A 23,283-nucleotide genomic window follows, 5' to 3' on the forward strand; every position below is an offset into this window, starting at 1 on the left:
TTGCTGCTGTTATGAATCACAATGTAAATCTCTGTGTTTTCCTATAATCTTAGGTGATCACTGTGAAAGGGTCTTTTGACTCCTGCAAAGGGGTCACGATTCACAGGCTGAGAACCACCGATAAGCTTTTCCTTGCTGCAGCTAGGAACAGATGCATTTCGAAGTGGGTCAGGGTGCGTACCTGAAACCTCTGCATCCGGGTGGCTGAGAAAGAAGGATGCTGAGTGAGTTCTAGGCCAGCTTGAGTTAGGAGCACAACTTTTAATCCAGTAAATGTTTGACTCACCAGTCAGCCCTCTCCCCGACACACTTCCCAGACCCCTCATAGGAGAGAAATGGTGCTGGGCTGGTGAGGATTCTTTCTGTAATTCACACGCCTATGAGCTCATTCAGGGAATGTGGGTAGCTTCTAGCATTGGTCCTTGAGTTGGTGGCTGTGGGCTAGCCTGTCCTCTATGCCAATTCTCCACTGGCCCATCCACAAAATGAAAATATCAGCAACCGCTGGCTGCAGATGGGGAATGAAATGCTCTTGAGAGTTCACACTCCGTGGCTCTCTAGCATGAGCCTCCAGGGAACTTGAGGCATTAGAGAAGAGCTGGGAAAGGCCCTAAAGAATGCATGGATGTGTGAGGAAGGGAGATTAGCCCAGGAAACCAGAGCTCCATGCAGAGGCTTGGCTATAGATCCCTCCTAAGCAAACCAAGAGGACCCAAGAGCCTGGGGCACTTCCACTCCAATTCCACAGGAACCTGTGGCGCCCACAGTGTCCACTGCTTTTACTAGGGCCTAGGGTGGGTAGAAGGACCTGGTTTGCGGCCACAGAGAACTGTTGTCTCCAGGGGGTCTGGCTGGCCCCCATCCTGAGGATTACCGTAACTTTTTAATTAAGGCAAAGTTTGCAGGCGTTTGGTCTTTTGATGTGGCAGCTGCAGCTGGGAAACAGGCCTGTGTCTGAAACTTTACTGCCCAGTGGCTCAGGAGTCCGCCACCCACACGTCAGAGCCCACACCCCATAAACAGCCCAGATCATGTGTCTTCGGGCCAGGGTGGGTGAGAGGGGTCTGGGACCACCATGACGGAGACTACCACCCTTGCTGAGAATTTCCTGAGGATCTGGACCACCCCAGGGACCCCCACAAAAATAAGGCTAGTGTCTTGAGATGCTAGTTCTTCTTTGATACCTGGGACAGTTTTTCTTCTTGGTCTTGGAACTCTGGCACATCTAGGAAGTCAGAGACGGAAGGATACGGAGCTAGAAAGAATGCCCCCATGAGCCTTCACATTTCAGATGCGGTTTATAGCTCCGTGATACTTGTTCACCTCAGCTGGACTGGAGGAAGGCAAAGACTTCCTTCTTGTATTTTTGTGTCCCAGAGGTCCACCTGGGTTAGGCCAGTGGCTCACATGTTAACAGATCTGAAACCGGTACTTTAGGGAGAGTCATAAAGTGAATTGGAGTGCATGGCTCTAGTTATTGACCTGTGGACCAGGTACTGTCCTAGGTGCTGACTCAGCAGTCAGCAGCAGCCCCTCCCCTTGGCCTTTGCATCCTGGTAGGTCTGGACTCTATGGAGACACTGGGATTCATCAGTGACTGACTGAGACATGAACCTGGTTTCATGAGTGCAGCATACCTCAAGCTTTCTTCTGGGAGGAACCCCTAACAAATGTCTGATCCCGGAGCCCAAATCAACCAGGTGTAAGTGGAATGCTTGTCTCACACTCCACAGCTCTACCCAAAACCCTCTGAGCATGTTGAAATCTGTGCCATGTCATATCTGTTCATAGTCACTACACAGCAATGCTACAGGTAGCTTAGTGTATGAGGTTGTGACGCTTTTATCTCTTTACCCCTACACTTACATATTTCTTTATCATACAAAGGGGGACTTGGTGACTCCCAGTCAGTCATAGGACACATTCAGAGCTCATGTAGAACCCCCACCCCCACTCCAAATATCTCCCAGGACACTGCTGTCGGTTCTCTTTATCTTCGTTTTCATGAGTTATGTCATTAGCAAAGTTGAAGGGTACAGACCATGTATAGTAGCCCCCACCTATGGCCCTAGTACACGGGAGGTTGGGGCAGGAGGATGGGAAGCAGGAGGGCAGCCTGGGCTAAGTATGAGGATGGGGAGCAGAAGGGCAGCCTGGGCAACAGAGTGAGATTCTGTCTCAACAAACAAAAAAGCCAACAGCAGCGATGAGATAAATTCCAGCCTGGGAAAGAGTAATTTAAACGTATGTTGTCACAATCTCCCTAGTCCATATATTACAGTGCATGGAGGGAAAGCCCAGAGGGTGGATGCCTCACTGAGCCTCCCCCATGCCCCCCTCTTTTAGGAAGCATATGCAAATGTGGTTAACCAGGTGCAATGTGCTGAAGCTGATTCCTAAGATATATGCAAATTTAGATCATGCTGAGATGCTAATTTTTACCTATCAGAAGGGCAGAAATCTAAATGCTGGCCATTGAGTGGCATTAGGGAAGTAAGAGAAAGAGCCTTGTTTATGTATTGCCTCTGTTTGAAAGGCACAGAGTGGCCAGGTGCCAGTGAGGGTGACTGACTGGGTAATGTTACAGAGAACATTCACAAACGATGTTATCTTATTAGGCTGGCCAAGTGCCTCCAGGTCAGTCATTTGTATGTATGTATGTATGTATGTATGTATGTATGTATGTATGTATGTGTGTATGTGTGTATGTATATTCAGCCCTGGCTACACATTCCAAAAAAAAGTGTTACATATATGCATAGGCTTGCCCCCAAGAAATTTGGCTCTGACATGCTAAAAATAATGATATCTTATGTATCTCATTCAGCAGGAAATCACTGAGCATCTTAGTGGAGAATCTGTCTGGATTTCCATTTCCCAGTTCACAATGCTGAAGCAGGTAGGCTGCAGTTAGTTCATCCATAAAGGAACTCTAGAGCTAGAAGAAGCCACTGGGTTTCCTTACTTCCCACTGACACCAAACAGCCTACATGAAGAACAGTGTGGTCTCTTGCCTGACAGGACAAAGGTCTCCAAAAGTAAATAGAAAGTGAAGCAGGGTCCTGGTGGGGCGTGAGAGCTTGGCTTGGAATCTAGAAACACTGTGTGACCTCTGGGTTCAAGGCTGGGGTCCATCACTTGCTGTCTGTGCAACCCTGGAGGAGTCACTGGGCCTCTCTGAACGCTGGACCCTTCCTCCATACTATAGAGGCAACGAGGATTTTGAGGCAGCCGACTGAGAAAATATCGGTAAGTGTGTTGCTTGTGACATTGCTTCCTGTCTATAAATAGTGGGGTTGAAGAAGGAAGAGGAAAAGGAAGATTGGCTAAGATGTCAGAGAGGCTTGAAAAATGACTCTTGCAGAGGACCCTGGTTTAGTTCTCAGTGCCCACATGGTGGCTCATAACTGGCTGTGACTCCAGTTCCAATGGATCTGATGCCCTCTTCTGGCTCTGATGGGAACTGCATGAACATGGTACATAATACATGTAGGCATGTACAAGAAGGCAAATGGGGAGGTACATACAATAAATTAAATAAATAAAAACAAACCTTTGAGCAAAGGATGGAGAAGAAAGATGGGGCTGCTGATGACAGAAGGGGGAAGGGTAGAGGAATTATGAAGAAGATGCAGGTGGAAGAAAAGGTGACAGAAGGTGAGAAGAGAAAGCTAAAGAAGGAAAAGGAAGATAGAGGGGGAGAAGAGAAAAATAAACTAAGGTGGATAAATAAAGGGAGACAGGCAAGGACGAGGAACACAGTTGCTCAGAGCAAGCCCTGATCTTCTGCCCGTCTCTACTTCATAAGCTCTATCTGCCTGGGACTGCATTTTGGAAACCCAATACACCCTTCTCTCTGGCCTCCAGTTAACGGGGAAATGACATCACTGTTGGGAGGAAGCAGAAGTTCTTTTCTCTGGCTCTTCCCATGGATGGCTAAGCAGAAAGGGATTTGAGGTGATTCATGGCCTATTCACTAGTATCTCACTTTGTCTGTGGACCTCTCTGCCCAGGGGTGAACTTGGAGCTCCCACACTGATCCCTGAAAACTCTCTTTTCCCCTCAGCTATGAAAATGGCTGTGTCTGCGCCCTTGCGCTCTGTGTAAAACCACAATAAAACCTTATACAATCAGGCAGCTATTCAAGACTCATAATAAATAATTGCCCTGTGGCCAGTGCAATGGGTCCCCACGCACCCACTACAGGCTTGTTTCTCATTCACAGAACAAATAAAAGGCACAGCTGCAAAGACCCTTCTGCCAGCGTCCCATCGACTGTGGGATGGGTTGCTGAGAACCCAGTTCTCATACTGATAACGTGTGTGGTGGCAAATGGACAAGGCTCATGCCAATTGCTGCCCACAGACCCTCAAGTATCCATTGTTGGGAGGGATAGCACAGATCCTGTGGATTCTCCTAACCTGAATAGAGTGAGTCTAGAGCACATGGCCACGCTCCAGGTAGAACCACAGCCTTTGTTGAAGGACTCTTCTCTTTTCCACTGACATGATCCCTTTGGTACCTTCTCTCAACACTCCACGCTTTCTTCTTCTCTGCCCTCAGCTGCTCTCAGCTTGACTAGACCATCAGCATCTTCTCCCTGGGACTTGCACCCGATGGTGCTGAGTGTGCCACTACCAGGGCACTCTGCCATGTTTGTCAAGTTAATCTGCAAAATAAGAGACACAGTGGGGAAACGCCTACCTGTTCTTCTCTTTTGACCAGGTTGAGTCCCGTGAATTTTATTTCACTCCTCCCAAGGATTAGAGGACAAACTCCCTTGTCTGGCTCCTCTGAGTGGAGTCACAGGTCACAGCGCCCAAGGCTTGTCTCATGGTGCCAATCACAGCATATGACAATGGAGGTGGGGCATACATTGATTCTAAAGCCTGGAAATTCTGTGGTCCTGCCCAACCCTTAGACCAAGTCAGGCATTCAGATGTTCTCTCCTGGGAATTTATATGCCCTTGCTAATGGCAAAAAGGCAGACTCTGGGGGACCCTGTGGTAGTTCATGGAGAAGACAACCCTTGGGCTCCTGCGTGTCCACGCCGGGCAGCCTGCCTCTGCCCTTTCTGAGATTGGAAAGGCAGGTCTTAACTTTTGGTTTCCTTTTGTACCCCAATTGACCATGTCTGACTTCAGTGAGTTAGGGCTCTATCCCTTAATTGGCAATCTGATACAGCCTAGAGTTGTCTAAGAAGGGAGTCGTGATTGACAGGTTACCCAAATCAGACAGACTGTCCTGTAGGGATGTCTGCAGGGGATTGTCTGGATTGCTAATTGAAGCAGGAGAGCCCACTCTGCTGTGAACATTATTACATCTCTGGTAAGGTATTTCTGGGCTTTAGAAAACAAGCTAGCTAAACATGGGCTGAAGGGTGAGCTAACAAACGGTGAGTTTTCTTCCATGGCTTCTACTCCAAGGTTCTTCCTGACTTCCCCTGGTGATGGACTGTAAGCTCAAATAAATTCTTTTTTCTCCTACGTTGCCCTTAGTCAGAGTCAGCTACCAAAGAAAACCAGAATGGGACCTCACACCTTCAGCCAGATGAGCCTCAACCTGACACTATTGGCAGTTTGTCCTGTGACCACTGCAGATGACCTGTGAGTATATTAGCACCCGGTACCTGAGGTTGCCTGTGTTTTTCCTGTAGGGTTCTTTGGCACTGACACTATTGACATTCAGGAAGAGTCTCTGTCCTGGGCATTGTAGGTCACTTAGCTTCAGCCCTGGCCTCTCCTCCAGCTTCAGCCCCTTAGAAGTGACAAATGTCTCTCAATGCTAGAAGCACCTCCCGGGAGGCAAAATCAGAGCCATGATTGGACTTAGAATGTGAGGAGCAGTGTTCCGTGGGGGCTTGGTGGGTCTTCGGTATTTGGTAGCAAGGTATGGAGTCTGCAAGGAGGGGGCTTGGGCATCCTTTGACCTTGGCTTTCCCTCTATCTTCGGAGCTCTCTGACCACTATCCCTTCCTTACGCCTCTTACTTGATCAAGCCTGCACAGGAGCAGGGATAAGCAGGAAAACCTGTAAGTCTGCCTCAAATGGCACCGAAGGACCCATGACCTTGGCCCAGTGCCTTCTTCCTTGCAAGAGAAGTAAATATCTGCCTCTTGGCCAGCAGGGCAAACTTGACACTGACCAAAAGAACACAAATAAGAACCGAGACCTGTGGAGTGGGCCTATGTATTGGCATCTCACCTGTCCTACTGGGTGGCATTTCTCAGACAACAGGGCAATTGTTCCCTAGAGACAGACCTTCCTTTCTTCTGTCGAGGGCTCTTTTTGCTGCAGTGACCATTGCATCCGAATGGCTGGAGGAACAAGGTGAAATCAGAAACCTAGGAGATAGACAGGTCCAGGACTGGCCTTTCAGATCCAACGGGCAGATCTCCTTCCCTGTCTCACACTTAAATGAAGCGTCTAGAAAGTTTTGGTAAAACTCCAATCAATGTTTTGTTCCTAAGCTGTCTCCCTTTATGTTCAGGTTTCTGAGACCAGGTAGGCATGGGTCCTCTAAGGATACCTGGCCAGTCCGGTTCCAAATGGGCAACTCGTAAAATCACTCCTCTAACCTTGTGTTACTTCTTCCCAGGTAACAGTGCAGTCTGAAGGGGAGTGACAGGAGGCAATGCTGCCAGAACTGGGAGTGCAGGGGGTTCCCAGGGCCACTGCAGGCAGAAGAGCTCTGGAAACATCTCTCCCTTGGCTGGTGGTTTCTCCATTTAAACATTTGTGTTAGGATCAGTCTGTGAGTCTTAAATTCATTTCCATTCCTCCTTGAGTTTGAACCTGTCCCTCCAGGAACACACACTAAGCCATACTTGGGCTTTTAAAAACACTCACGAAGAATTGCTGAGATCTTGACCTGAAGACTAAGGTCAATGTACTGGGGCAAATGGCCTTTCCTTCTACAGTGGACGGAGCTCATCAGATTAACTCCAGGATGTGGCAGACAGAATGGGAATTTTGAAATCAAGCAGGCCTTGCTTGGACGGGTCCCTGCTTCTCTCGCTAACTAGCTCTGTGATGTCAAGAGACTTTTCTTTCTTTAAAAAAATTATTTTCAGTATACAGAACAATGAGCTGGACACAGACATTTTCAGAGACACATCACTGTACCCCTGTCATATTCCCCCCATTACCCTCCTGCTCCTCCCCCACACTGTCACCTCCACCTCACCAAACACTCTCCTGCTTTTAATTTCCAAAGACTTGTTTATTTTTATTGTATGTTTGTGTCTGCCTGCATGTATGTATTACATACTTCACGTGCATGCCTTGTGCCAGCAGAGGCCAGAGAGGGCATGAGATCCCTTGAAACTGGAGTTGTAGCCCAGGGTAGGCCACCATGTAGGTGCTGAGAACCAAACCCAGGTTGTCTACAAGAGTAACCACTGAGCAGTCTCTCCAGAGCCAACACCTCCCCCTGCTTTCATGCCACGTGTACATGCGTATGTGCAACCCACATGTATATGGTTTCATAGCCTTTCTAGTCCTGAGCTGTGTTTACACAGCAGGGAGACGACAATTTTGCTCTTAGCATTAAATGCCACAATGTATGATCACCACTTGGGAAATGCTTCATTTTTGGTTCCCCTTTCTGGCCGTAGTATGTAGTTGTTTAAAACAGGATCTGGGAACATACTGTGTTATTTTGTCATCTTAGGCAAGTTATGATTGTCATCTATTTTTCACATTAAGAAGAGCCGCTAGAGTTGATGTCCAGAGACATGGACTCCACCTGCAAATGAATTTGTGAGCCGCGTGACTTTGACTAAGAGACCTAACCTCTCTGGAACTAATTTATAAGTGAGGAGGATTATACCTTTTTTACAGGTCTCCTCTTGGAGAAGTCCTTCTCAAAATCAGACACAGCAGCTCTGTATTCAGTAGAGGTCACCAGCAGAGACCTGGGGGATGGGGCGGAGCCACTACAAAGCAGGCCATTCATTTTTCACACTCCCCTTTCCCCCCATTCACAGATGTGCAGAGCTTTTCCCACCGAGCTTCCAGGGGTGCAGAGCAGAAAATGGCAAAGGATGCAGAGTCAGGCTGCCCGCCTGGGGGCTGCTTTCCCGGAGTTCTCCGAGAGGCACACTCACAGTGAAATTTGTCTTCTTCTGTCTCGCAGAACATCAGCAGCCTCTCTGCGAAGAAGAAGGTCCAATCCGCCCGCTTCTCGTTCAAGGCTCAATTTATTGGATGCTGTAGCATAACAGCCAGGAGGCTGGGCGAAACAGTGTATCCCATAATAACATTTCTAAATGATTGATAAAGATGGTACAGGGAGACTGTGGCATCCACCATGGTTTAATGAGGTCTCCAAGCTTTGGGAAACCTCCCCCAGACATCTATGTGTTACGTGTAGACCTTTCTGTCTTTATCGAGCTGAACTGCCAACGTGAACACATGCACGCACGGATTTAACAGGCCAAGGTGCAGCCATGCTCAGGACTCTAAGTGGTGGAAACAGCGGATCAATGGGGAGTTATTGGAATGGAACAAACAGAGCAGCTGCTGCTGAGTCTTTTATGGGGTGAGTGAGAACGCAAACAGCGTGGGAAGGATGCCGGGAGACAGGGACGTCAGGCCTGAGCAGCGATGTCCTTGATAGTGGGTTGGGAGTGTTCTTCACATGGGCTGGGAGTGAGGTGTGCTGAAGGGGAAAGCTGAGGGCCTCTAGGGATGTACTGCCAAGCAATGAAAGAATAATCAGGACTCAATTGGAAAGCTAGACAAGATTTGCAATAACAACAACAATAAACAATGATAAAGCATTTTAATTCTTAATAGCCAAATAATAAAAATACCCATGATGGATGAAAGAATATGACATAATACAGCCACATGGTGGAATATTAATCAGCCATAAAAGGAAGAGGAAGGAAATCTTGCCACTGTCTGTCACATGGGTGAACTTTGAAAGCTTTGAAAGCTAAGTGAAGCAAGCCCAGCACAGCTAGCCAGTCACAATCTGATCCTGATCCTCTGAGAGCCAGGTACAGTCACACACACACACACACACACACAGAGGGGGGGGGGGATAGAGGATGACAGAAGATGCTGGGCTGCAGGGATGAGTGGGCAATGCCGTTTTGTGGGTTCGGAGTTCCTCTTTGGGAAGATGATAACGCCTAGAGATGGAGAATGGTAGTGTTTTCACATTTTGGTGAATGTGCCTAATACCTAAATGGTTGAAACGGTGCATTTCATGTCATACAGATTTTACTGCAAGGAAAAAAGTGGTGGCAATTGGGTTTTCACTGTCAAACTTCCAATATTGGATAGTGAGTGAGTAACTCCGTGGGAAGAATTGCCTGTGTATATCTTTCACAAAGACAGAAGTCTCCAAAATGCAGTTGTGAGCCATTTCAAGAAGTCCATGAGGTCAAATGACTTACATAATGTTGTCAAGGCAAGATGTGCCATTTGTTCTGATGGCACAGACTCAACAGTAGAGCTTGACCAGGCCATAGCCAGTACCCACAGTCGCTGTGCCCAGCTCTGCCCACAGTGTAAAAGATGTGTCCTAGACGAGAAGAACAAGCCATTGGTCTAATCAGCACCCCGGAGCACATATCTGTTTTACTATGTGCTGTGATTGGGAGGAAATCTGGATAAAGCCTTCCTGAACTTTCCCACAGAGTCATGTTTACCTCAAGGAAAGGGATTTATGAGACTGAGTGTCTGATTGAAGCAACCAACATTTACATAGGACATCCATCCAATCACCTGAGTGACATCAAAGTGAGTCTATGCAGATGGAGTATCTGGTGACACTCAAAGGGGAATGGGTGGATCTTGTCCCTTTGAAGAGAACAATGGGAGATACTGCTGCTGCCAATACAAAAATGCAGAAAACTCCAAAGGAGGGAACTTGGACAACTCATGCTCACATCTATGCATCTGAGCATTTCCCAAACACTTCACGAGTATCCTGGGATCATCACTGGTGGGAGAAATGAGTGTGGTTATTTGGTATCTAATAACATATCAGACTTGTGAAAGATCTGTGTGGCTAGTGAGCAGCCACTGCATCTTAATCCAACATGGTGCACAGGTCAGAGATCGCCTAGGCTGCAAGATGGAACCCCCGTGTTGATTCGATGAGGTTCGGCAAGCTGGCTACTGTGACCTCGGGTTCTGCTTGCTGTGTTTGGTGTAATATCAAAGCAGAAGGCCAACAGTGTGTAGAAGATAATGGTTGAATCTGAGCAAGGCATAGGGTTTTTTCTAAACTTCAAGAGACTAGGAAGGAAGGGCGGATAGGCAAACCCAGCTGTCTCCCATTGACCCAGATAATCACAGAAGCATCTCGTCACTTCCTCTCACTACTTTTTGCTGTCTATTTTGAAAAGCAGTTCGTTTGAATGAAAGAATATGCATGCTGACACATAGTGGGTTGTGCATTAGATGCATTGCTATGTCCATATGTCTTTACGATTCTGACTATGCGTTGGCTTTCTCACGACAAGATATAACCAAGATGAGCAAGAGCTCTTTAGGGTTCCTCAGGAGGTTTTGAAGAATGAAGTTGATCTCCTGACCTGAGAGGCTGAGGTCCTCAAGGTCACACATGGTCTTTAGTGCTTAGAAAGCACAGGAGTGAGTGGATGATGTATGAACAAGAACGTGAAGATACCACTGGCTAAAAAAATGGGGTAGTGGGTAAAGGTGCGTTCTACCAATTCAGACAACCTAAGCTTGATCTCCTGGACCAACATGGTGGAAGGAGGGAACCAAGTCTGTCAACTTGCTGTCTGATCTCCACATGCACTTTGTCACACACCTGGCCCCCACAAAATAAGTCAGTAACTAATAATGTAACAAAACTCAAGCAATACAAAGGATATTCATATCCTGATATGAATAAAATGCAGCCGCAAATGGGCTACATTTCAAAATATTTTCAAAACAGCTAGAAGCAGTCTGGGAAGCTGGTTCTGTTGGGAAAGCGCTTTACTTGCCTTGTAAGCATAAGGACCTAAGTTCAACCCCAGAAACCATATTTCAAAAAGTCAGGTGTGGTGACAAGCGCTTGGTGTCCATGCTCTGAAGAGGCAGTGACAGAGAAACCAAACGAATGCCTGAGGAATGGGACCTAAGTGTTTTTTTCTTCTGCTTCTCTCCTTCTACAGGCATGTGCCCACACACATGTGCAGGCACATACATGAACACACACACAGAGGCATGTTGACTCATGCACTTACCTACAAGCCTACCATCCTCATTATTTCAAAAGCTTAGCACCAGGAAAGAAGCCAGGTCTCATAGGATGAGTAATTCCATCCCTGGCATACGGCATGTTTACTCGGAGTCCATTCTCTTGTCCAGAAATACTTTGCCTGGTCATCGGCTCTTTTTTGCCATAGTCTGAGGAATACCATACTGGGTAGCAGCTTTTGCAAGCATCATTCTAGAACAACGTCACTAATGCTCTCCTACCATGAAGCAGGTGGTGGCTATTTCAGGAGTGTCAGGCCACTGTGCTAGTTCCCCTCCCCCCCATGTCACAATTGCAGCTTGGATGTTACATAAACAAAGAGATGGTAGGCAGCCAACTCATTTTTAATGCAAAAAAAGGGCAAACAACAACAAAAACAGGTGGTGGCGGCCTTTGGCCTGGAGCCAAACCCTGACCTAGCAAGCTACAGAGGATTGGCTGGGCACAGAGACATCCTTCCTGTCTGCTGACTGTGGGCTCTGAGGTTAGTGGGAATTGTAGTCATCACTAATTCCCTGGAAAGTGGCTCAAGATCTCCTCACGAAGGCAATTGGCCTCCAGGGTACACTAAGACCACCCTTGCAGGTAACTGAAGACTTAGAGGAGTAAGAGACATGAAGCCCCCAAATCTGCCCTGAAGGGTCATCTGGCATCCAGACAAGGAGGTGGGGGAAGGCAGGCTGGGTGTCTGTCCCCACTGACAGGTATGACAGATGAGGGATGTCTGTCACTGGAAGGGAGCTCACACCAAAGCTCCATCACAAGGATACCTCTTTCTTGTTCTGTACCCCCGCTACTATAAAATTACAGCATTTTGGCTTGATTTCGAGCTGTGCCTAGGAACGGCCATTTTCAGTAAACTCCAAATCCCCAACTTGCCTCCAGAACAAAGAAGGGCGATTTCACTGTCTCCTTCTGAAGTGTGGAACTTGTTCACTCAGCCCTCTGCCCTTGTGGGCATATCCTCCCCACAGCCACAGCTCTGCCTATCAGGACAGAGCCAGGCACAGATGGTGGCAAAGGCAGGGGAGACGGAGCCGCAGCATGTCTGCCATGGGACTGTAGCGCCTCGAGCATATGGTCTGGAAGACTCTCAGGAATTTCACGGGACATTGCATGTGAGCGGAGACCCAGGCATACACTCAGGAGCCAGGAGCCAGAGAAGGAGAAAGAGAGACAGCAGAACACATTATCCCTTGGGAATCCTCACGGCAAATGTAAATACGTGGCCCACGTCAGTGAGGTAAGGCTCTCGTTCAAATCATAAGTCGACGCACCAAAAATAGATAGATAAATAAATAAACAAACAAATAACCAAACCAAACCCTGGGAAATGGGAGCCTGTATTCACAAAAGACACGCAGCAAGAGATTTGTTGTCAGCGGTAATAAACAAGTGGACACTGAAATAGAACACATTTTCTTATTTACCTCTGGGAGAGGGGAAGATGGGGACATAGCACTTAGGGTTGGCGCGAATGCATAAAGAGCACACCCTTTGCAGTATGGTGGTGGGCTGGAAGATGGGTACCCGGCAGCTTTCAATCACTCTGGTGATGCATACTGGGAATTATGAAAAGCACCCTTAATCATTAACTCAGTAATTCCACTTCCGTGGATATGTGCAGAATAAATGAAGATTACTACCTCCTTCTGATGGAGCCACTACCTCTATTAGTGGAACCATGCTGCTAATAGCTTTTCCTGGCAGAGCCGCGTGTCACGCATTGTGTACTGCAGACTAGAATTCGGCTTTTTCTCCCACAGTGGTACTGCAAACTGGTACCCGCACCGTTTGAATCTGGGAGGATTTCCCAAACATACCAGCGTTTATTTTTGGTTGCATCAGTCCGTCACTTAATCAGCTGGATCCTACACCTGTCACTCAAAACAGCCTCAGCTTCTCCCAGCTTAGTAGCAACTTTAAATGGCATCAGCCAGCCTGCCACCTCTGCAGCTCACTGTCCCTAGATGAGGGGAAACCAGACACGGTGGAGGACTGAGCCCACTGCAGAACCCTGGATGCTTCTTCTTGTTACACCACCCCTGATCCTTTAGAGAGCAAATGGAGTGGCTAACTAGAATCTAGACACGGTCCTCTGTCATGGCTGCCAGAAGCCACAGAAGGTCACATCAGATGCCCCACAGAATCTCAGCAGGACAAGGGAGAGCACTCACCAATAAGAAAATTTCTGGACCACTGGCCTTACATCCCCAACTTTTCCAGGTCTCCATGTACCCAGATCCCTTTCATCAGATTGCAGCTTCTATCCTAATCCCCCCAGGACATTTCTCGTGGCTCCCCTTCACTTCATGTCCTGCACACCATAGTTTATCTTTGGCTGCAAGGTGGACCAAAAGGAGTTCAGGTTGGCATCAGGGAGGAATACAGGGGTCTGCTTGGACCATTTAGTCCCAGCGTCATCCTGAACATGCCACTGAATTTCCTGATCCTAAAACTCCTCACTTCCAACACAAGTATCATACCTGTCTTCACACCTCCTAAGGTGTCTGTGAAGTTGGAAGGAGATGCTGAAGACAGGCCTTGTAAGGCTAATAATATGCAAATAAGCTTTCAAGTGTTACTGTTATTGCTGATACTAACAAGTCTTGCATTTGCTACTTGGCATGGTAGAGGGCAAAGCCTTTGCAGATGACTGTGTAATATGAGAAGGAAGTAGGGACTCCTCCAGGGACAACTGGGCTACCCTGTAGACCTAGGAACATCCTAGGAGGACAGACATTAAGGCCTATCCAGCTTCACCCTAAGATGTGGATACCAGAGCCCTGCTCGTGGCCTCTGTGGGTGGACAAGTGTGAGGTGGGAAAGATTGTGAACTGGGTGAAGGGAAGGGTGAGGTGGCATGTTGGTCCTCTACAGCATCTCAAAGTATTATTTATCTTCCACAACATTCACCCCAAGGAGCCCACCAGATAGCTTAAGATAAATGTATAACCTATCAAAATGTTGAATGAAATAATAGAAAAGCAAAAACAGAAACATGCAAATAAAATCCAAGGCAACAAAGTCATTACTAAAGGTTCCATGTTGCATCTCATTGATATCCATCTGGTGATTTAGCATAACACACTTGGAGGACAGTAGAGAAGGGAATTCTGTGCCATGGGCACTTCTGGGGAACTTGTTTGTGTTAGTCAGCTTTCCGTGATGCATGCTGGTACAGAATTAACAATTGAAAATACAGAAATACACTTTTACACAATGTGAAGAAAGGTTTCCACTCTTTGTTTGATCCGGAGAACTTTGAGTCTACAGGCCTGTTTGTAGGTGAAGGACCTCAGTGCACCCCCCGTGCCCCCTTCCTACAGTTTTAATTCTCCCTTCTCCACTTGCACAGGGCAGGGATACTTGACTGTTGTTCTCCGCTGAGTCCCAAAAGAGGAGACTGGTTCCCAGCTCCCGGAACCTTCAGAAAGTCGCACGGTGTTAAAGCATCTGACTACTGGATGAATGGATTCCCCGAGAGGTTACTTGGCTCTGCCTGTGTATGAATCCCTTTTGTGGCCTTGTGACGCCATCACCTGAAAGGGAGAACTTGAAGGGAGATTTACTGTGTTTCCATCTATTGTGCTGAAGAAGCTGTGGTGGCCTTCATGGTGGAAGCAGGAGTATGTGCAGAGGTTGGCACAGTGGTGAGGTAGGGAGCAGAGATGGATGAGAAAGAACTACCCTAAGGGTCTGCCTACTCTAGCCAATCTTGACCTTCTACAGGATCTACAGCCCATCCTAACCCACATCAGTGCTACTATCTGGGGAAAGTGTTCCCCATGAATATGGAAGACACTTCAAATCTAACCCTAATGCTCTGGAGTTCATGGGGGCGGTGACCGACATGGCCGTTGCTCCATCTTTACTTCCTGTTATTTAAGTCCCACATTGTTTACAAGGAGCAGATGTGTCCAGGTCAGGTGACATTCCTTGCTGCTATCATAGTCCTTTGATTTCCACCCTTTCTAAGCTGCCATGCTCAGCCTTTTTGGAGACCCATCATACAACAAAAAACACCACACTTATTTTATTCAAAGCAGAGAGGTTTGAAGAAAAAGAAACACCATACCTCTGACCTCCAAATCCCTTTCTACCACTAACATCCTTCAGTTCTGAGATGAAATCCCACTGGATTGGTTACCTGCCTGCAACCGAAGTACAGCACAAAAATCCCAGAAGCCTGCCAAGTTTCTGTCTCCTGGAGAGCTCGACTTCCCATGTAAGATCAAAAAGATGCATCTGGTCTCAGATTCGAGGCCACTCAAGGATGATGGTGCAGGCTACAGGGCTGTATTCTAGCTGCAGGAGTTTCTGAGAGGGGACCTGGGACCCCACTGCCCCAGGGCTGCAGTTTCATTAAGGGCTCAGCTGAGGATACAAGTGTGAATCCCAGGACATCTGGTCCCTCCCAAAGACCCAGGTCAAACCTCAACATCTCTTCTTTCTTGTGGCCTAGCTGGAAACCCAAGGTGTCATGCTCAGTAGTATATGCAGACAACCACGATAGGGCCTGTGATTTTAACCAGAAGAGAAACCCACACTGGTCACTGTTCATGTGTGTAAACCCCCTCACACACTCACCATCAAACCTACCTGCACACACAGAAACTCCCTTCTCAGAGGTAATATGAGGCTGCGCATTTATTGCTTGGCATGAGAGTGGCTTCTTTCATTGGTATGCCATGTTTGAGAAGTTGTTTCTCAGTGAGGGAAGAATTGAGTCCACGTCATTGTTTGGATCTTAAGTGGTGACAAATGTCCACTCAAAAGGCTCTGTCCCTGGCCTTTGCTGGCAATCTGGTTAGAACTGTCACCGAGAAACAAGAGTCTTGCTCTGACCACCAGGAGGCGGGCACACTCCCTTGACCTTCTTGCATCCTGTCCTGAACTACTGTGGGGCCCAAAGCACTGAGCCAAGCAGCCATGAACCGAACCTTCTACACCCCTAGCCAAAACAAACCTTTGCTCCTTTTAACTATCATCTCCTACAAATTTTGCCACAGGGATGAAAAACTGTGACACGGTCCATTTGGGGGAGATCTCCACACTGGAATATTATGTGCTTTGGAAAAGTCACACACCCATTTCAAGGCCTGTGCCGGTATTTGTGATGCAGTGTTAAGCAGACGTAGCACGAGACCAAATTGTGCACACACAAGGGAGCCTACTTTTATAGGTACAAACATTTCCTTTCTGCTGACAGTGGTATTTAAGATCCGCTAGTGACCTGATATGTCAGTACACCCAACGAAACAGCTATAGGTGCGTCCTGATTTCTGAAACATTAAAGTCTGAAAAATATGGTTTTGAAAGAAATGTAAGCATGAATTTACCGCAGATACACACAGGGATATACGGAACTCTGCACACACGAGGTGGACCGGGGACACTTCAGACATTAATAGTGACTATCAGAGATAGATACTTTAATTCTGTTGTACCTGCATCAGTGTTGCTTAACTTTATCACCAACTCGTGCCATTCTTCAGAAAGAAACTTTGCATGTAGAGCATTAAAATCATATGTAAGGAAGGTGCACACAACCGTTTGACTCGCCCACTGTGGCTCCTGCTCCACCAGCTGAACTCTGCTCTTAGCTCTTCTTCATTTCCCCATGTGTCCCCTCTGGCTACTAAGAACAATTTCACCTTCTGTTTTCTAGGAACCTGAAAAAACAAAAAGCCTCCCATAATGCTACTCTGTACCCTGCTCCGGGACAGCAGTGTGACCATGGTTTTAACCAGGGTCTGCGGGAGATGGGGGACAGTAGAGTCCCTTGGTGTGGGTCCCACATTCAGGACCATACATACAGTATTCTGTGCAATGGACTAGGACATTTGGGACACACACTAAGGACTCTGGTGTTAGGAGACTCTGGTTTCTTTTGAAAACGTGATGTGCTTTGTGTTCTTTCTCAAAAACTCAAACTATTATCCTCACTGTGCGCACACAGAGCACCAAGCCACTCACTCAAATGCAATGACCAGACCAAATGTTTGTGGACTTGTGTAAGGCGTTGTGGGTTTTGCTGGGAAGGACACAGGGGGGATAATTATGTGTTACCATTCTCCATGAAGCCCGACTCTCTCGTCATATCTCCTCCTCCACCTTCCCAGCATGCACCTCACCTGTCCATCAGCCGATCTTGTCACTTAGATGTTTAGCGTATGCTCCATACCTGTCCATCTTCTTCATCTCCCTGTCACAGAGTCACCAGCATCCTCCCTGGAGGATGCTGACAACAACCTCTTAGCTGCCTGTTAGACATCTTCTCTTGACCCTCCTTGGTTCTCTTTATCCTATTAAAGAGTTCTCCTGAATGCCTGATAAAAGTCAGCCCTGATAGGAGCAGGTAGGTTGCTCAAGCCCCAGTGACTGGCCTCACACTAATCTGTACCCTGGAAGCACAAATTTGACTCCAGGTTCTTAAAAACAAAAATAAAAAGAGGCCATGAAGTTTAGAGGAAGGTGAGGTAGGGGCACCAAAAAATGGGGAGAGAAGTGAGGAGAAACAGGATAACTATACATTGTATAAACGTGTGACAATTTCAATGAATAAAAAATGTTATTCTTTTAGAAGCCACCCCCTCTCTCCCACCTTCCCATTGCCCTGTTTCATACTCTGCTGCTTGTACAATGTTTGAGAAGAACCTTCAGACATGTTTGGTTGTCTTTTTTTTTTCTCTCTCTCTCTCCTTCCCAATCTCCATCTTTCTCCACACTGCATCCTTGGTTCTCAGGACTATATGCAATGTGATAATTTTCAGAGCCTATTGAAAATAATGTTAAGTCAGGTTGGGCTCCAACACTCATGGCCATGCAGTCTTGAGGAGAGCTGGCCTGTGATTCCTCGGGTGTGTCATCCACTTATTAACTCTCTATTTTGCAAGCTTCTTTCCCCCCCAATCTGTGTGCTATGGGGTCCTCTATACCTTGTGGGAAGTCAGAGTGGAAGGCTGGTGAGGGAAAGAGACTAGAGCAGGGTCAGGGTCTGCTTAGGACCACCAACAAGAATCAGGGGCTGTGAAAAGATCCAGAGAGTCCTGTGCCTTCACAAGTTGTTCCTAACAAGATTCTTTATCCCTTGTGATCAGCTCATTTTCAAGACATCAAAAAAAACCTACATTAAAATGCCTTGCCCCAAGAGTAAAACTTGCTAAAGAAGAAGAAGGAGAAGGAGAAGGAGAAGAAAGAAAGAAAGAAAGAAAGAAAGAAAGAAAGAAAGAAAGAAAGAAAGAAAGAAAGAAAAGGACCTCCCACACACTTTGAGACATGGAGACATGTTCATGGGACTGACTAATTCTCTCCCACAGAGGGAAGAAGTGTGCCTTGCTTTTCTCTTGCTGTCTCCTTCATCCGAGAACTAACATATAGCACCTGCTTGGATTACAAATTCTGATCCCAAATTTCCTTCTTGGTGAGACTTCCTGGCTCCTGGACTTGTTGCTCGTTGCTTCAGCTGGACACTCTCAGTCCTGGGAAGACACCAGAGTGAAGGATGAAACTCCACAGATCTGTCTGTCTCAGACTGTTTTGTGTCTCCATAGCCACCTCATTCAGGTTACAATGTTGGGGTACCATACAGAGCAAGAGGTTTATTTGGTTCTAGATGCTGGTGACTGCAAAGTGCAAACTGTATGGCTTCTAACTGCAACCATTGCATGAGCCTGTGCAAGACAGCTCATGTGCTGGGTTAGGGTGTCTTAGATGGAGGGGTTCATCTGCCTGCTTTAGGTCATCTATTGCTATGATAAAACTCCATTGCCAAAAGCAACTTAGGGCAATCATGTGTGAGGGCTGGTGTTTGTTTCCGTTTATACTCCATCATCTTTAGGGAAGTCAGGACAGGAACTCAAGGCAGGAACCTAGAGGCAGAGGCCATGAAAGAGTGCAGCTTCTTGGCTTGCTCCTCAAGGTTTACTCAGCCTGCTTTCTTATAGTGCCCAGGACCACCAGACCAGAGGTGGTACTGCCTACAGGGAGCCTAACTCTCCCACACTCACCACGAATCGAGAAGTTGTACCACAGGCTATCCCATAGTCCAATCTTTGCTGGGAACATTTTCTCAACTGGGGTCCCTCTTCTCAGATAATCCTAGCTTGTGCCAAGTTGACATAAAGCTAGCCAGTAGGGCCCTTTAAAAAATTGTTTTTGAAAGTTTCTGCCCCCTCTGTACCCTAGACAGGCTTGAAACTCCTTACTCAGTCCAAGCTGGCCTCAAACTCATGATAGTCCCTTTGCTTCAATCTCCTGGTTGTTGAGATCTCAGGCTTGAGTTGTTATGTCTGGCTTTAGCTTTCTCTTCTCATAGTAACCTGCTCTCCTGGGAACTAGTCCTCTCCTGGGAGACCTACCTCACTCCAAGAATCCAGCAGCCATCTGTCATGAGGTAGGATCACTTCCTGCGCATCTGCTCCTGTCAAAGGTCTATCATCTTTCAGTTCACTGGGGACCTGGGCCATGGTACATGGAAGTTCAGGGATGAGCTGCATGTGAATCCTATCAACCACGTAGAAGCAAGTTAGTGTAGATGCACCAGGGACTAAGGATAATCCCTCGATTTCTTTGTGTATGCTGCTTTCTCTTAGAGACACCAGAGAAGATACGTTCAAGAACAACCCCCAAGGTAACCTGTGGTTTTTAACCGACTATGAAATCACCCCCGGAAGGAACTTCACTGGGAAGTTACTGTAGCAAAGGCATCATGGTCTGCTGGTACAGGTCCTGGAAGCATTATGCCAGCATACAGAGATCAGTGACTTGGAAGAGAAACACAGGAGGTAGGGGCAGTTAGGGGACCATGATCTTTAGTTTTCTTTGTATGTTTGTGTCTATGTGGTCATGTGAGCAGGCACACATGAAACCAGGGACTACTGTCATGGGTCTTCATTCAGTGTTCTCACCTAGCTCTGCCTCCTCAGTGATGGGTTCACACGTGTGCAACACCGTGCCTGACTTTTATATGAGTGTTGGAGATCAAACTCAGGTCCAAATGCTTGCATGACACATGTTTATAGGCCAAATGCTCTGTCCCGATGGTCCTGTGAACTTGGAGACTTAGGAATCAGAGCTTTTGGGGTATGAAAACCCAAGGACTTCTGGAAGAAGCTCCCATTCACACTTATTGATTGGGAGGAACTTCCAGAACATTTCAGTAGGTGAGCCCTGAACCCCCTTTGTTCTCTTTGTGCACCTAAAGCAGTAGTGGGGTGGTACCAGCTAGCGACTTCTTGCTTTCCTCTGAGGTTACAATACTCTGAAGTAAGATTCCCATCTCTCACAGATCACATTTGTGTCCCCCCAACACACACACACACACACACAAACACACACACACACACAAACACACGAAATATTTAAACCTTTCCTGAGGAGTGGTGTGTCACTTATAAATCAATTTATTTGAATCTAATCTTCATCTGCCACGCTTTTCGGGGCCAGTACCCTCAAGGAAGACCCTTGGCAGGTGAGAATGACTAGAGGCAGAACGTTTATTTCCATTGCTTCTCCAATGGCTGTCACTTTCCAACACTGTGAGCTCACACACACCATGAAATACAACTGGTCCTCAGAAATGATGGCCGATGTACTATGGGAGGCATGCAAATGGTTGTCAGTCAAACTGCCAGTGTAAAGTTATTAGGGGCCCCTTACACTGTGGCAAACATGAGGCATGGCCTGGATGGTCAAGCTTCCCAGCAAACAGCAGAGAGGAGGCTGGAACCCCAGGAGCTGTCAGTCTGGGTATTTCAAGAGCATAAGTCATAAAAGGTGCGATGTCATAGTTTCTTCCTGGACTTGGACACTGCTCATATTCCCTTAGGATAGGGATATTCCAGAGACACAAAAAGCAGCCTAACCTTGCTTTTCCATTAAGCCCAGATAGGGAGCTCCAGAGCCCACTGAGTCCAAGGCCCATCTTGGAGTCCTCACAGTGTGTGCAGTGAGCTCAGGAAGCCCATGGAAGCTCCTGCCACCAGACCCAGAATGGGCATTACAGCAGCCATGCCCAGCACGAGGTTCATCCACAGCTTTGTCCTAAAGGCTTGGGGTCTCACCTAACAGCCAGCAGTGATGGGCTCAGAACATGGGCCTGATGGGTCTGAAGGCCAAGCTCCTTCTCCATAAGTAGCTAAAGTAGAAAATCTCTCCAACACCTGCCTCTAGAGGACACTAGCTGTCCCACCTTGAAAGCATTCTGTGAGTGGCTGTGTCTCTGACATCATTGCAGAGAAGATGGGGGCTGATGTCTCCTATCAAAGTAAAAACAAACCTTTTCATGGCTTGAGCTGAGCAGTGACAGAAGGCAGAAAGGACTTCTCTAGTTTGAGAGGCCCTTGTGAGTTTTCTCCTGCCAAGGTGAGGATAGTCTCTGTGCACATGGTACTCATGGAGCTGGCAGCCATGGTACTGGCTGCTGGTGTGTAGGTCAGGTGACCCATGTGCACCAAAACTACCCTCATCAAATCAGGACACATGAATATTCACCTGTGGCCAGCTTGGGTAGTCCTGGTCTCAAGACTCCACTTTGTTCGACCTGCCCACTTGCTAGGGCTGGACTCACTTCAGGATGTTGCAAAGGCTCCTGTGGACAAGCAAAGATAAAGAAGACCTTGGCCCGGACTGCCACAATGTCACTTCCTCCCACCGGCCAGACATTTCCAGCCTCAATTTAATCTCATCCCTTTAGAGCAAGCAAGTCCCACTCCAGGCTGCTCCGGGCTTTCTGGATCTTTACTTAGGTATGTTATCCATTATCCAAAACAGGCTACACAGTGGAGCCTCACGTTAAGAAGTATGGAAACTATTCTGGCTTCACATGGGCCATGGCAGGAATGTGGAAATGGAGAGGAATGAGGATATTTGGGGCCAGCCATTACAATCCAACCCACGGGCTCACCCAGAAGCTCCCTCCACACAGACAGATGCTGGCTTCTAGCCATGGGTGATGTAACCTTCCTGTCTCCTGACTCTTCCCAGCGAAACCTGGTCCTGGGGCCTGTACTTAGCTCAGCTTTTCCATCCAGCTCCTTCAGCACACGTGCACTCAAAATATCCCTATTCCTTGCTGCTGCCTCCTCTTCTTCCTCTTCTCCCCCTTCTCCTTTTTTCCCTCCTTCCCTCCCTCCTCCTCTTCTCCCTTCATCCAACTGTAGCATCTAGAAAGGGAGGTATGATCTTACATCAGCTTCTTCCCAGACCAGCCTATGGCCAAGGATGTCTCTACGTACCAGGCCCTGCCCCCCTCTGCCTGGCAGCGTCTGCTGATCCTGATTCCCCACCTAGCACAGTGCCTGTCACCTCGAGCCCTGTAGTCTGGCTTCAGTTTCCACGTATCTATAACCCAGATGTCAGCTGAGGCCTTCAGGCCCTTTTTAGGCAGGCATGGCTTCAACCTCTAATTCTAAGCTCTGAAAAAGCCAACAGAAACCTGCCCTTAACTACCTGCAACTCTTGGAAGGATCCTGGATACCTCTCTAGACCAAGCCTGTGTTCCAGGCGCTTACTGTCTACTGGTGTGTAATAAATGTCAGAATTATATTGAGGCCATCAAGGGAAGGATGGCCCAACATTACAAAACTCAAAACCTCACAGCCCACAAGATACTTCCTGCTCTGTTTTCTCACCCCTCCCTTCCTCTCCTTCCTGCCCACCCCCCTCCCCAAGGCCCACCCTGCAACTCCTACTGGGCCCATCTGTTGTGTCTTGAACCAGCGTGAATCTTAGCTTCAGAGTCAGGAGGAATGGAGGGAAATGATTTCCTCATCTCATTCAACGTCAATTACTTCTGACCACGCCTTAGGTCCCAGGGCCGGGTCTGTCTCCAGCCACCCAGCAAGCTTCTGGGCTCTGGTCCCACTTAAATGTAGGAAAGCACATAGTGTGAGCAGACCTTCAAGGGAAAAAACGAAAAAAGGAGTCTCATATCTTTAAAGACTATGCAGCTGACTCACACTGCATCCTGAAGTTTATGGCACTGTCTCCACAGCACAGGGTGGCGGGGGGGTGGGGGGGGAGGGAGGGGGAAGGAGGGGTTTTAGCTGG

The sequence above is a fragment of the Micromys minutus genome (assembly GCF_963924665.1).
Source record: "Micromys minutus genome assembly, chromosome: 12".
In the NCBI taxonomy this organism is placed as follows: Eukaryota; Metazoa; Chordata; class Mammalia; order Rodentia; family Muridae; genus Micromys; species Micromys minutus.